Raw genomic sequence first — 16,033 nt, forward strand, 5'->3', positions numbered from 1 at the left:
TTCTAATATGTCAATCCAGAAAAACTCAAAAAAGTTAAGTTAAAGTCACTTAAAAATCTTCCAAAATACAATGCAAGAGAAAACAATCACATTCTTGAAAGAAAGGTCATTATTTATTATAATGTTAAAAGAATGTTACTGTCACTCAAAATTAAGCTGATAGAAAGGGAATCCAACTGTGTATGTGCTGCACCACTGCTGACTCTGCTACCACTTGAACCCACACAGTCCTCCTACAGAGAGCTTGGTTTTCTCCATACAAAATAACGAAGGCTATTTCCAGTTGTCTTGAAAGACTCAGCTTTTGACAATATGAGTTCAGAGACCCAGGAAGTTTTGAGGGATAAAACATGAGGAAGACTCCAGGTAAGGTTCTGGAAAATGAGAGCCTTCATACAGCAGGGTATCTATTTAGAGATGAATCTCTAAAATGGCAGACAAGCAATGCTCTGTAATTATTCACCAGTTTCAGGAAACATTACTGTATGGCTACAGCTACCACTGACAAATCATACTGTGCTAAGGACTTGTGTTACAATGAATGGCACAGACCATACTGATAGAGGCACAGACCTCTTCTGATAGAAGAAATGTTAAAGTGGAAAGGAAGGAGATGAAGACTGACACAGGGCAAGTAAAAACTGCAGATGTCAAAAATAAGCCATGGAAGATTGTTATAGATATTGTTGTAGTATTGCCAGCCTTAAAGGTACATAAACTAGGAGAAATTGAGGAGAAAAATAATCTTCCTCCTAAGCAATGTTATACCACCAAAATAAGGAGGAAAAAAATGAAGACAAAACAGCAGTGGGAGTGAAATGCAGCAAAAGGGAACTTCCAGTGAATAGTCTCATTCCAGCCAGCCCAGGCTTAGAGCACAGACAGCTTCAGGCTGCCTTCAAGGAGAGGGAGGAGAAGGTGCTGTGGTGACTGAGGCTGGCTGAGGGACTGCTCCTGACAGACCCCCTCCTCTGCACTCCCAATTTCCCTGGGAGCACCCCATCATGTCCTCCCCAGCCTCAGTGCTCAGCAAAACTCCCAGTGTGACTTTGCCTCCAAAGAACAGAAGTGAGGGACACCAAGGATATCCTCAAAGGCTAACCTCTGCCTGGAAGGACAGTTCAGGCTTTGGCTGTAGCTAAAAACATGAACATCTCTTCACCAGGTACCCGAACTGCAAGTGCTCCAAATTGCTCCCCCTCTATGAGGAATTGTTCATTCTTAAGACCATGAAGGCAGACGTTTCTGTCCAAAGGACCCTGCACACACAGCTATGCAGCCACTCCATGATTATTGCCACTGCATTTTTATTTGATAGAAAATCTGGAAGAAATGTGATGGGGTGTCTTCTGTGAACTTTTTCCCAGGGACAATTCTCCTATAATAATGCCATTTAGGAGAACAAAGAGGACTTCTTAAAGATTGATCTTTCACTGTTGGTTTCTTTTGGTTAAAATGTCTTTGTGATAAAATTGCTTTTATTGGAGTTCTCGGAAGGCAGTTTCACAGTTTCACACTATCCTGAGTTCAATGAGGAAATGAAAGACACAGCTTCTGGAAATTTCAGATAGTTTTAATCTAAAAAATAATTAAAAAAAAAAAAAAGTTTAAATGATGTTAAAAATGGTCATTAATATGTGACTGGTAGAGTTTATTATATGAATCCCTGTTTTAGGATCAGCAGCTTACACATGTTGAACATAATTAGTTAACTAAATCATTTATGCCTTCTTGTTATAGCTGCTTAGAGTAATAAATAACTCTACAAAAGTCACAAGTTTCAAACAAGTTAATGAATTAATTTAAACTAATGAAAAAATATTAGTTTTCATCAATAAATTTTCTGTCCAAAATTTGAAGGCTGCAGGGCTATACTTATTCCACATTTCTGTTTCTCTTTCACTGTCTTGCTTGTAGCAGGGAAATTTAAAAGGCTTATCAGAGGGGAAATGGGGGTGGGGGGAGAGGGAAAGAAAGGAAGAAGGAAGGGAAGGGAAGGGAAGGGAAGGGAAGGGAAGGGAAGGGAAGGGAAGGGAAGGGAAGGGAAGGGAAGGGAAGGGAAGGGAAGGGAAGGGAAGGGAAGGGAAGGGAAGGGAAGGGAAGGGAAGGGAAGGGAAGGGAAGGGAAGGGAAGGGAAGGGAAGGGAAGGGAAGGGAAGGGAAGGGAAGGGAAGGGAAGGGAAGGGAAGGGAAGGGAAGGGAAGGGAAGGGAAGGGAAGGGAAGGGAAGGGAAGGGAAGGGAAGGGAAGGGAAGGGAAGGGAAGGGAAGGGAAGGGAAGGGAAGGGAAGGGAAGGGAAGGGAAGGGAAGGGAAGGGAAGGGAAGGGAAGGGAAGGGAAGGGAAGGGAAGGGAAATCAGACATAAAACATAAATTGAAACATAAATACTCAGTATTTTGATTTTAAATTTAATTTTCAGTGAAAAAATGATAAAAGATTTACACACATTTCTATAGCATTTTTAAAGTTTTGAACAACTTTATTCTTTTTCTTCTAGTTAGCAAATGTTAATATCATGTATTGGATTTCATATTTACTCTTAATTAACTCTTAGTTGCTAATTGTCCCTTTCATACTTTTCACTAGGTATCACTTATTCACTGATAACAGTTTTCCAAGACTTGAGAATGTTGATTAGATTATTAATCAATTGGCTGATTATAAATGGATTCTAAAATATTTCCTTTAAAAATTCTTTAGCTAGACTGTGAAGTTACTCAGATCATAATCAAGGAGTTCATTTTTTCGAACCAGTATATCAGGGTGGTTTCCAAGCTTTGCTGATCTGCAGTTCCTCTAAACTTTCCAATATCGATTAACAGTATCCATCTCTGATTTATTTGGTAGCGAAACATTTTCCAACAGCATTTGAACTATTTTCTCCTTTCATTGAAAAAATCCATTTAAGAATTTGAGGTGGCAGAGAAAGAATATTTAAGTTTTCTATAACATTAAGCATTTTTAAAAGCAAAAAAGGTCTGGATCATACTTGCCTACACACGAATTTTGATGAATGGTGACATAGTACATTGTCTAACCTGCTGGGTTTAGTAGAAAAATAATCCTGACTACTGTTTAACACCATATTTACAAATATTGTAATTTTGTCCACTGTGAGAACAGCGTACTAGAAAGTCTAGAGGTAAAGAGAGTCATTCACATGAAAGGAGACAGGCAAATTGGTTTGTTCAGTCTCAAAACATAAAAGGTGAAAATAGGATGCAATCATCATATAAATATAGACAGGATAAGAGCAGTCTCTATTGAAGTATAATACTGGCACAGGAATACACACATAAATTGATACTATAAATAGATCTTGAATGTATTTAGGCCAGAAAAAAAAAACAAAACAAAAAAACAAAACAAAACAAAAAAAAAAACAACATGAAATTTCCTAAGAGCAAAAGGTCTGGTCTAAACGGCGCAAAAGGACCAAGACTCGAGCTAAATTTAAGATATAATAAGAGCAATATAATCTCTGATATGTTGGAAATATGTATTTATAGCACATTATATGTACAATTGCCTAAGAGGTGTTATATGGTGTGGCTGGGAGAATGGGGTCAGTGATCAGATTCCCCTTTCCTAGTTGTGTTCCAATTTCACTCCTAAAATCAGCTTCAGAAATACCTTAAAAATCCTTGTAACTTAGGTCTGTTTATAAGAATTGTCCAGACCTGGAAAAAACAAAAACAAACAAACAAACAAACAAAAAACAGTTTCATATAAAAATTGTGTGAATCCACAATACCTTCCTTATCATATTTCTCTTGTGACTCTGTTGAACCTCATTTTTGTTGTTTTCAGAAGAGAGGGGGCTCTCCACAAATTGACAAACACCTGGGTTTTCCATGTAGGTCTTCCATGTTTTTCCCAAGCTTTGTCTAGTTGGAAAACAAGGGAAAGATCCCACAGCTTCCCAGCAGCTGGAGGTCTGCTGGGCATCCTCAGGGAACAGCCTCTGTGCCCAGACATGAGATTTATCTATTGACAGTGTGTCCAATGCCCAGAAATAAATATTTGTGCAAGGCCAGTTAGAACTTAAACCTCTGTAACCACTCAGATAGGAGAAGAAAGAATGAGTGGTGTGGAGGAGAAGTCAATGGAAAACAAAAGAATATACAAGCAAGATTTCTGTTTACTTTTATTTGTTGCTGCTTGAAAGTTGCTGAGTTTTAAAGCATTAGAAACAGACCCAGTGGGTGACACATAGCAAATGATGGGGTCAAGCTTCAAGACGGAGTTATCGCATGTCTATCAGGAGCACATGGTAAATATTTATGTGTTTCAGTCTAGAAAATCTGGCATTTCCAGGTGAAAAAAATGCAGAGAGAGAACATATTCTTATCAAACAGCTTCAGTAATAACCTTTCCTTGTCACCATTGTGCTCGTAATTTTAATTGTTATCTTTCATGAATTTTTATACGACTTTTAATGTTTTATCTTGTGGTTTGCAAAGGAAAATTGATAGCTATACAATTACAAACTGTCGAAAGCAGCTCTGAATTTTCATCTTAAAAAAGAAAAAAGGACATCTAGAAACACCTCAAGATATGTTCCTGTGGGGATGTTATTTAAAGACCTAAATTATTATCCTCTAATTCTCTCTTCTCTAGATAGAACATCTACTATATAGAGTTAAAACTTATCAGATACTTCTACGATAACTCTTGATTAGGATTAACAAAAATAATGAAAGACTATGTTAATCCAATTTCTTTCATCTCCCATTTTTAATAATATACTTTATCTTTATTTTCATTAAATATTCTTTTTTTTCCCTTCCGGCAGATGAAACAGTAATACATTCCACAAAGTGTGTAGGTGTGTTGCCAGGGACAACAGTTTCAGCCATAAATTACTTTTGAACCACAAACCCTTTTATTGCTCCTTATTGAAGGCCATCTGTATGTTATGCTAATTTGAGGCTTTCAACTAACCCTTCTGAACATAGCAATTTGGTGTGTTAGGAGACATTCATATTACAGCTGCTCTTAAAGTAATGACATTAACTTACAGGCTGCAAACAGGTATGCCACAGTGCAGCAGCAAACAAGTTAAGGTTTAACCCAAATTCATAAAGCAGAGGGAATTATTATTGAAATGTAACTAAAAGGGAATGAAAGCCACCTGAATAAAATAATAGAAAAGGTAATGATTCCACTGTATCAATTAAATGTATACCAGAGAAATAAAACATAGTATTTTAGCCAAGATTGCCTAATTTCAAAATTACAATTTCATAGCAGTGGCCTAGACTCAATCCTTCAACAAAATCAATTTGAGCATTGTCTCTTCCTGCTGAAGCTGGTGGAGCTTTAATGATTCATATTTGCTGAAATGTGGACTAATATTCTACAAAAAAAAAAAAAAAAAGTGTCCAACAGTATGAAAATTTCAGTCAATTAAAAAGAAAACTTTTCAAACTAGAATGTTCTTTTGCTTAAGTATGTGCTTCACCCCTCAACATTAATTGAGGGTAAAAATGAGTCAGGTTTGCAACTGAAAGGGAAAGAATGTAATTGCCAGTTTTATGAAAGTGCTCAGACTTTTGCCTGGCTGCTACTTTTTGTTTTGCTTTTCTTTACTGTCTATGGCTGTACTCTGCGTCCAGCTGGATCTGACTATAAACTTCCAGGTACATAAACCACTTGGATTTTCCTCCCTATATGTTACCAAAGACACTGTTGAATCTGAATCAATTATAAACATTACAATATTAGTTGGTAAGTTGCGGTCTTGAACACTACCTTATTTAAAAGGTCCATACGGACTGAAATAGCATTCTAAAATGCTATTTTTTGAGAAAATAAAAAAGTTAATTATCTGAGAGCAATCCTATAAATATAGCAATATTCAATGTTCATAGAAAAAATACCTCTTCAAAACAAATACATCAAAGATGGCAACAGAGAGGAGATGGCAAAGAGCACAATCTGTGTAACTGCCACTAAGTTTTATGTTTTATAAGAACAGCCCATGGCCAATATGGAGTTTGGGTGTCCCAGTTCTCTTAAACACCTGTGAAAATTCAGAGCATAATTGACACCAATGCATAAATGCATGCCTCACTTGCTGTTTGGATTAGAGCACTGGCTTAGATATATAACATGTATGGTCTGCTATAACAGGAATTTTAACCCATCTCCCTCATGACTTTATTTAGGTCTCTAGTTGCTGGCTGCATTGGTTCCTCTGTCTCTCCACTTTCTTGAAAGAGAAGTCAGGGAATCCCATTGCTCAGCTACCTATATCCTACCCTCCCAACAGATAAAAGTGCAACAGGTAATAAAAGTCAATAAAAGATAAGCCAATTCCTCAGGCTCTGTAGATAAGGGAAATTCACAATATTACATGAAATTTTCTACTACCAGCAATAAGAGAAGTTGGACAGTTAGGTTGCCCGCAGTGTGTGTGCATCCAAATGCCTGTGGACATCAGTTTGTGTGTTAAAATGTGACCGAGAATGTAAAGGAGAGAAACGACAGTGTTTGAAAGGATTTGAATGATAAAATACTTGTACTGCAAAAGAGATGAACAATGCAGAACATGCCTCTGTTGCATAGCACAGTTAGCAAGGAAACACTGTTAGAAATATCATTTGGAAATAATGTTTGGAATAATATTTTGTATATCATTTGGAAAGTGCTTAGAAGGAATAAAGGATATGGCAAAAGCTATGCAAAGTTGCTTTGTGTTTCTCGAGTATCTTGGATAATCTCTTAGATGAAATATAATTGCAGCAAAAGAGCCTCATATAACTTTTCTTGTGGGTATTGTCCAGACAAATAATAGCTTTCATAGAGAAATCCTGTATTTGAAATTAGTTTTCAAATGATCTGCTTGAAAAGAAATTTCAAAATATCAAGAAGGAAAAATATTAGAATTTAACTTGGTAGAAATTAAATCAGACGGATTTGAAAGATTTCTCTAAATCAGACCACTGAAAAGAAACACCTGCTTAACTTCATTTCATAGAGCAGAACTCCCTAAATAAACGGCTCTACAAATTTAGCTGGGTAGATTGATACTATCTAAACGGAAACGAATTGATCATTGATGGTACAATGATAAATAACAGATAAAAGGAAAAGCAGAGGTGATTTTTAAGAAAAAAATTATGAGGACAAGAGTATTAGTTAGTCTGTCAAACAGTCTCCCAAAGGAAGCAAAAGAATATTCATCACTTGGCAGAGTAAAAATTAGACTGCCCAATACAATAAACGGTCTGAATGTGAAAGATAACACTTCTTCATTGGCAGCAGGTACAGCAGAGGAGCTCTCTTGAGGCTCTGATGCTGTAGCTCTTATGCTTCACTTGCCAATTTTCTTTAGGAAACCAATTGCATTCAACATCCAATATGCATCTTGCATGTCCACATCATTTGTACTAAAATAATGTATTTTTATTTTAATCTGTGAGAGCCTATACTATCTTTTGTCTAAGTCCTGTATATCTGTAGTGTTCACCATAGTAAAAACATAAGCCTTCTTAAGGTAAATTGGATCTATATCACTTGAGCTCTTTTATATTTCAGTGTAAAATTAAAAAAATATATACCATAAATGAATCATAAATATTCTTTCTTTTTTTTTTTTTTTTTTCAGACATACACAGTTTTTGAAGAACAGTGAGACGTTTAGGATTAAATAGATTGTTGGATTGATGACTGAACAACAGAAAAAAGATTGGCCTGAAATAAGACACTTTTTTTTTTTTTTTTTTTTCAACAAAATAACCATAAATTCTTTGCCACTCAACTAAACCAGAATGTTTTCTTCTCATTTGTTTGGTGTTTGTTCTTCTTTTATTTTACTTTCAGGAAATGTAAAAACAAGTCATTTGAAAATGTATGGACTTATTCAAAAGCATCAGTATTTTTTTCCTACAACTTACCTCTGCTTAATCACAGCAACGTCAATTTTAACTAAGCCCATTTTCCTCTTTATTATTCTACTTTTACAACATAGGGCAAATATAACCAGATTTTCCCTCAGAAGAGAAAGCAATTCTCAGACTCCCACATAAGACTTTCCCAATTTTTTCATCCTGGCCCAATGTCAGGCTTCACCCCATGAGTCAGAAGTTCTTCAGAAACTGCGTTGTCTGGCCTGAATAAAGAGAGAGTATTGCCTGAATATTGCCTGAATAAAGAGAGAGTAGAAAATCGTCAGGCCTTCAGAAGCAGAACCAACAATAACAGGAACAAAATTCACTTATTGAGCCCTCTGCCAAGAGAGTCGTCATATTCCCTAGAGCTACTATCCACCATTTCAGGGACTTATAGCTAAAGTTGAATTTAAACCTTTTACACGGCTCAAGCTTTGTATATCTAAAAGCTGCTCCTCATTTTGGCCTGTTGAGGGCCTACTTTGCAGACTCCCACAGGGTATGGTCCTGGAGGGAAGAGGGGTACAGAAGGTTTGGTTTATGCTGCTGTCCAAATGGACAACAATGGGCTAGGGAAATAGGCCAACAGGAACCTCATAAAATTTAATAAAAAGAAGTGGAAAATACTCTACCTGGCAGAAATAAGATCATTACAGCTGGAAAGCAGCTCTGCAGAAAAGAACCAGGCAGGGCTGGTGAGCACCAAGATGGCCATGAACCAGCAATGCACCCTCACCCTTCTGGACTCAGCCATTCTGTTTTCCTTGACACATTTTTAAGTCCTCATGAAACATCCTCACTTACTGAGAATTTATCAAGTGCCAATTTATCAGTGTCAGCTGGCTGAGGCAAGAACAGCCTGTAACCATCTGAGGGGATGTTTGCCCACCCTCTTTCACCTGTTTTTGACTGGGATGGTCTCATGAGAATATGTGAAGCTTCCACACTGGTTACTCTGTAATGCATATTCTAGGCACCATGAGCATACAAATCAGACATTTGTAAGTACAATAAGCCTGGCAGAAAAGTTATAATGCTGTGGACTGATCAAAAAATGTCTTTCATTGTGCAGCTGAGAATATTGCAATTCAAAAGAAATTAAAGTCTTCAAAGTTGTGTCTGTGCAGCCTAACAGATGGGCTTCTTCAAAGATTCATTATTAGTCTAACAGAAACTATAAATACCAGTGTGTGAACTGAACAACCAAAATACACACCTGCTGGTTTAAATCCATCAGAAATATGTTCAGCTCTCTGCAATGAAAAAACAAATAAATAAAAATTAATAAATAATCAACAACAACAACCCTCCCTGATGGCTAAAGAAAGCAATATTAAATATTTTGTCTTGATAGCTGAGATGTAACAATAGTTTTCTTTACATAAATGGTTAGGGCAAATATGATGTGATTCAATTTCATATCATTAAAAAAAAAAAAAAAAAAAGTAAATAATCTATTTTTATACAGAGGTTGTCATTCTGGGGAATAAAGAATCATTAAAACCTGGAATTATCTTGAAGGAGAACTGCTCTTCACCCTCCTTTCCCTGCGCAACCCACATCTCTACTTCTGGTACACAGATTACTTGTACATTGAGACCCATTAAAAAATGGCTGTCTGTTTAAAGACTGAAAATGCTAAGCAGCAAAGGGAAATGTACACAAAATGCTATGCAACAACTTGCTAACTGTAGATATACAAAGGGTAGCCAGATGCCAACTGAAAGGAAACCTGAACACCGCAGGCTTCTTCAAAACCACCTCCTATGTTGGCCACAGAAAACAAATTCTTGACAGCCATGCTGCTGTAGTTGCACATCTGTCAGTACCCTCACCACCTAAATTAGTGCTAGCTGCAGCATTCCCATGTGTTGAAATTTCACCATCAATTATGGTAGCAATGTAACCCTCAAAATGGGAAAACTTATACTTCAGAGGACAAAGACTGAAAGCTGGGGAACTGCTATGCAGAGTATTTATATTGGACCTTTCTGTGCATGGGCACAGAGATTTTTGACAAAGAACAGGCTCAGTGCTGATGGATGGGACCATAATTTCTGCCAGAGCAGACTGCTCCCAAAGCAAGGCACAGTGACGTTGACTCCCCGCTGGGGTCTGTTGTTCATCCTGCCAGAGAACATCGTTTTGATAGGCACCACTGCTGAATGAGAAGGACAATTATGAGAAATTACTTCACATCCCTTGCACAGTCTTCCCTTCCACAGAAGATGTTTCCCTTTTTGTTTGGTTGCCCATGTATGGGTACACACCACCAACTTGGGCAGCAAGTACAAAGAGCTTCTTTCACTTTTGTTCAGCCCTCACCCCAGATGTGTTTTCAACTTCTGTACTACATTGCTTCCTTTGATAAAGTTATTGGGTGCAGTGATTTGATGTGTTTCATCTCTCGGTAGTGTGTTGGGTCTTACACGTAAACCTTTTAGCAGAGGTCTAGTTTGTTTCACTTTTCTTTTCCCTCATTACCTTTCTCTTCAGCTACTGCTGCTCTTCCTTTCCTAAGGCCATTTACTATAGTCAATGCTTAAGTACCTTTTTAAAATTCTGGGGAGTTTGCCTAGAAAATGATGGCTTTCCCTGCCTACCATGGATCATCTCTTTTACTCTAAAAAAGAAAATAAAAAGAAAATAATAATAATAATAATAAAAAAAAAAACACTCCAACATTAAGGGTTTTTTGTTTGTTTTTTAACTTCTTGGAGATATATGTTATGCTCCTCACTTGCTGCAAAAGACCATGCAGGTGATCCTGCCACACAGGACAAGCAGCATCTTGGCTTTGGCTGTCCATTGACAGAAGTAACTCTTGTGTCTTGGAGGTGTTCTAAGGATTGCTGCATTGAAGTTTTTACACACTGAATTTCTATGGTAATATAAATACAATCGATAAAAATTTCATTTATTAATATTGATAAAATTATATTAAAATGCAGTAGAATCTCACTGAGTTTTGAAAATTCAGACCTTTATATTTGTTTTTATAGTCTGATTTAATAATTTTCCCTAAACCCTGAGGTGTGGGGCCCCAGCCGCTATAGGATTGTTGTGACTTTGACCTCCCACTGCATGACTGTTTGCATCCATATTCACATACAGTACAACTCTGGTTATACCTTTATGCTTTTGCATAAATCCTGGAGAAAAGCAAACAATGCCATTTGACAGAGAAGAAAAGGATGGTAAATTATTGGGTAAGATAATTTTCCAGCAAGACACATCTCATTTGATTAACCTGGATTGATGGTGACTATAGGTCACAAGTGCAGGGAGGTGCCATGCTGGGTCAGATGCACTCCTCTCCCCACCACGTGAGAAAAAGCAGAGGGTAGGGGAAAAAATGTGTCCTTTGGCATATGTACAGCTGGGCACTTTTCACACATATCCTCATCTATTTGGGGCTGTGAATTGCAGTGCCCTACATGATACTGGATCTCCCATCCCAGTCCACATCCCCATGGTGTGCTTTCTCTGGCACACTTATTTTTTTTTTTTGAGAAGCTTAATCACAGATCCCCCTGCTCATGCAGGGATCCCTTATTTAGGTTAGTACAAGTGTGGGGAAAAAAAAGAAAGGAAGCTTTGCGCCAACAGTGTAGGTGGAGAATAAATGAAATTGGCTATTTGAACTCAAAACCACTTATTCTCTTCAGAGGTGAAGACAATAAATAAATAAATAAATAAATAAATAAATAAAAATAAATAAATAAATGAAAAAAGCCCAGAAATTCTTGAAAGACACTGTATATATATATTCTCCACAGTTTTCTACAGCACATGGTCATGTTCAAAAGCTGAACACATGTTGCTTTCACTGGAGAGGAAAGGCAACATGACAAATGAATAAATTAGCAACCAAAGTTCAAAAGTTCAAAATTGCTTTTATACTAAAAGAAAGATGTATTCCTATGCTCCACATAAACAGAGACCTATGTCTTCTGTCTAAACTGCTCAGCTCTGGTAAGTCAACAGACATAACAGCAACTTCAAGCAGTGTTATTCTAGCAGTGGACTATTGTGTGATATATTCTATACATCTTGTTTGGCTACTGGATTCTCCAAAGAGTGCATACAGCTGCTGGAAAACAATGCACACATTGTTTTAAGATAATCTGAAATAAATCCTGTTTTTTTTTTTTCTTATCCTCTTTTTTAATTCTATTTTATTTAACAAAATAATTCTGACTTTTAAGACACATCATATATTCTGATAATTGTATTCTCAGAATGAGAAAATAAAAAAATCTGCTTTTTTACATAAACATATAACTCTAGGGTTCCCGTTAATTTTTGTTGAAAAGTGGAATGAGAAGGTTTGTTGAAAAGAAAGAGAGCTCACAGTGGCTTTTGGAAATGTGAAAGTACATCCCAAGTACAACCAGTAATCTTCAGAGGTCAAACACAGTCAGTAATACTTGTCTGAACCCAGTGTACACAATTTGCTGAACAGGGTAGGGAAGGCACTTTCATTTCAATATCCCTGGAGAACCTTTAAAATCTCCTCTAAAGTTCACCATTCCTCAGGCTCCATGTGCTTCATGGTATTCAACAACTGTGTATTCAATAAATCAGTAAGCCTTGATGTGATTTGAAAAGCCCTGGCTGGAGTTTATAAGAGAGCCGTCTGTGTTTTTTTGGCTTTCATCCCTGTTTCCAGATGGTAACATACATTTAAAGACATTGCATACATTCACACCCAAAACATAAACAAATAAACAAAACCTGTGCTAAAACTATTCCGACATTTGCAAAATCAAGCACTAGAAGTTAAGAATGTGAGACTGCAGTGTCATAGTGTAGCCAATGCACAGGATACCCATAAATTAGACTGCTTGAAATTAGTTTTAAATGTTCAAAATTAGAAATAATTTAAATTCCGGGTCAAGGTTGGCTTTTTTTTGCTGTCTATTTTTTTTTCTTTTTGCCATAGAGATCTTTAAAATATCTGTTTAAAAGGCAGACATCAAAACCTGAAATTAAAATAAGTTTATCTGCTTCCTAACTTAATCCTCCAGCTACGTCCTGACTGAAATTCGTCAGTAGTTCTGCTGTTTGTTTTTTGTTGTTGTTGTTTGTTTGGTTGTTTTTTTTTGCTTGATATTAGTTTTCCATGTGTAAAATACATGAGAAGAGCCCTCCAAAGGACAGGTCTTACACATCCACTTTTTATCGCTTTTATTCTTTGAATTTTTGATGTACAAGAAGTTTCACAAGGGCCTACAACATCTCTGATCTCTATCCCTAATCAAAATACTTTTTTCTTCTGAGGCAATGTAAGTGTTTTCACAACAGCAGCCTTCAATCACCCTTAGCCAAAAATATGTCTTCTTCACTTTGTTTTTTCCAGTGGATGATTACTGCAGAAGTCTCATTGCCAGCCCTGTGGTATTGGGTTCTCCATGATGGAGTACAAGTCCCTTCCCATTTCCCCAGCCTGACAAGCCATCCAGTTCTTCAACTGATACCCAAATCCACCTCTGTACTAGTTTTCCCCATGATTTTGCTTCAGCTGCACAAAGCCAGCCCAGGTCAGCAATGAACACTAGCTGCTCAAAGGGGTTCTTTTCCATTAACCTAACACTGCCTGTTAACATCTCTCCCTGGGGCAGTTCCTTGCCCATCTGATATAACTTCTTTACTAAGGACTTATCTCTACTCTGTCCTCTCACAACCATACTCAGAGCAGCTCCAAGGCAGGAGCAGATGGAGTACGAACCCTTGTAGACCTAGTTTCTTTCACACCACCTCAAAGTTCGGAAATTTATGATAATCTGCAGCATGTACATAAAAACTTTTGCTCCCTGGAATTTTTATACTGAAATACCCTCCTACATTATAGTGCTTAGCCTTTGTTTATGATGCTGAACACAAATTTCCATAATAGCATTGATATATCACTGTCTACAAGTCATTACCATGACGGAGTTATTTATGTCCCTAAATATTTACGTATTCCATTTCAGCCAGGAACTATTTATCAAACAAAGGCAATCACTGCGAAACAAAGTCAGCTTTTTGCTTGTGAAGAATGATCCAAATATAAGCATTCTCTTCTTTCTGACTACACATTAATCTTCTATGAAATAAAAAGTCTGTCCCTTTTTCTAAGATAGGAGCAGCAAAATGATTTCAGACTTCATTCTTGAAGTACTCTGTAGAAAATTACTCTTTTGAGAAATCCTGGTCAACATATTTAGTGCTGTAGGCATATGTCATAGCCTGAGAGATCCACATTAAATGTACATAAGTGCATAATGAGAAACATAGTATGAAAACTGCAGTAGTTGTTCATTTGATAACAATCTTGTCTTCAAATGCCAGTATTAGCTATTATTTTACATGCAAAAACGATCCTAGTTCATTGGCCAAGTTGATTTTTTTTTTTTAAACAAAGGGATGAAAAGTTCATTGAGAGCTTTGCAAAGGATCGGAGAGTAAGACTGAACTCATTGTAGTGGCACCCAGCATTTGTTCTGGCTGAGGACTGTCTGCAGTTGTCACGATCCTAAGCCCAACTGGCCCCTCTGGCTGGGCTGACTATTAGCAGTCTCAGCATGGTTTACCTGGATCATTGTGTCCAGGCTTTCTGTTATTTGACCTGGTGTATACAAATCTCCTCTCTGCAGAAAGACTCCCAGAAAACAGAAATTTCCCCAGTGCATCTGTCTATGCTAAGGCAAGACCATCCTAAATCATTCCTCACAGGCTTTTATCTAGCCAGTTCTTGAAAATCTCTCTAATAGAAGTCCCATTAACCATAACACCAGTAATAACACTCTTCTCTCATTATTAACACCAGTGTTAAACTTTGCATTTATAATAGGTGCTGTAATCATGTTGATAGGAGTTAAGCATTTAATACTTTAAAAAATCACTTAAAACTTAAATGAGGTACATTATTTTAGATTTATTTCAAGAAGCCTTCTTAGCATATGAATTTTACTTAGCTACTGCTGCTATTTCAGCACATCTTCCTGGCAATTAGTTTAATTCTCCAGCTACATCTATCTGCATCAGACCCTGCTCATCAGGAAGAGGATGTAAGGTACCTGTGTCTCTAAGAAAAATCATAGTAACTGAGAATAGTAACCATGCAAAACAGTCCTGCAGGATACAGTTCATGGCCAAATCAATCTCTGGGTTGTTTTTTATCCACATAAAATACTCTTTTGCTGATTTGTGTATGAGTGACATATACATTTCTGGATTTTATTGTCATCATCTGTTTACTGGCAAGTGGGAAACATAAAAGAGCTCAATTCAAGGAACAAATTATTTGCTGTCAACAGTTCACCACGCACTAATTTTCTGTTAAAACTAGAATACCATTGGTTAGCTTCAAAGGCATTCTTTTTGTCTATTTTTTTTTCTTTTGAATAGATGAAATTTTCAGAATAAAACAGCTAAAGAAAAAAAAAAAAAAGAAAAAAAAAAGAAAAAAAGTCATAGAAATAATTGTTCTGTGTGAAACAGTATGATTTAGCGTAAAGTAGTCATGGATGGGGATGCTCCTTTGTGAGGTCCTGCTGTGGGCCACCATTCCAGCTTGCAGAAGGCTCCTTGCTATGGACCCCTGATAAATTGCACAACAGCACCAGCAAAGCTCAGGTTTTCCCATACTGACATTTCGTGCAACAGAAAATTGAAAACAAGAAGGTCATTGCCATGAACGACTGACATCAGTCCCTGGAGAGCTTCGGAAGAATAAAGCAGCAGATAGAAGGAAACCAAAAAGTCAACGGGCTTTGAAATCCCTGCCTTGTAAAAACAGAATAATGTGTTCTTGTGGTGGGAAGTCACAGGGTATGAGCAGCAGTGTCTCATTAGAGACAACGTTTCTTCCAGCTTTGTATAAGACTGTCATGCTACATAGACACAAATGCCAAGAAACAGATTTTGGCTTCTACTGCCCCAAAATAGTGCACTGAGTTGTGATTTTCACTCGAACCCATCAGACAGGAGTGGAAGAGGTACAGGACATAGCTCAAGGAATAACAGCGTTAGTAGTATCCAGAAGCAACACACGGGTTTCTGCAAGATTTGGAAAGACACTTCACTGCCAAAGCATCTCAGGGCTCAGATATATAAGCTAGGACATGTTAGTTTAAGACACAATCACATAGTC

At 37.2% G+C, this 16,033-nt stretch overlaps 1 long non-coding RNA gene across 1 annotated transcript; it reads right to left on the minus strand.

Moving 5' to 3' along the window:
* Positions 1–1,071: 1,071 nt before the first annotated feature.
* Positions 1,072–8,637, minus strand: LOC311436404. Its single transcript, XR_014692818.1, has 2 exons — positions 8,526–8,637; positions 1,072–1,578 (listed from the first exon to the last, which is right to left on the minus strand). It is a non-coding gene; the product is annotated as an uncharacterized lncRNA (long non-coding RNA).
* Between the last annotated feature and the right edge of the window lie 7,396 nt (positions 8,638–16,033).

Source organism: Aythya ferina (assembly GCF_964211825.1).
Source record: "Aythya ferina genome assembly, chromosome: 4".
NCBI lineage: Eukaryota > Metazoa > Chordata > Aves > Anseriformes > Anatidae > Aythya > Aythya ferina.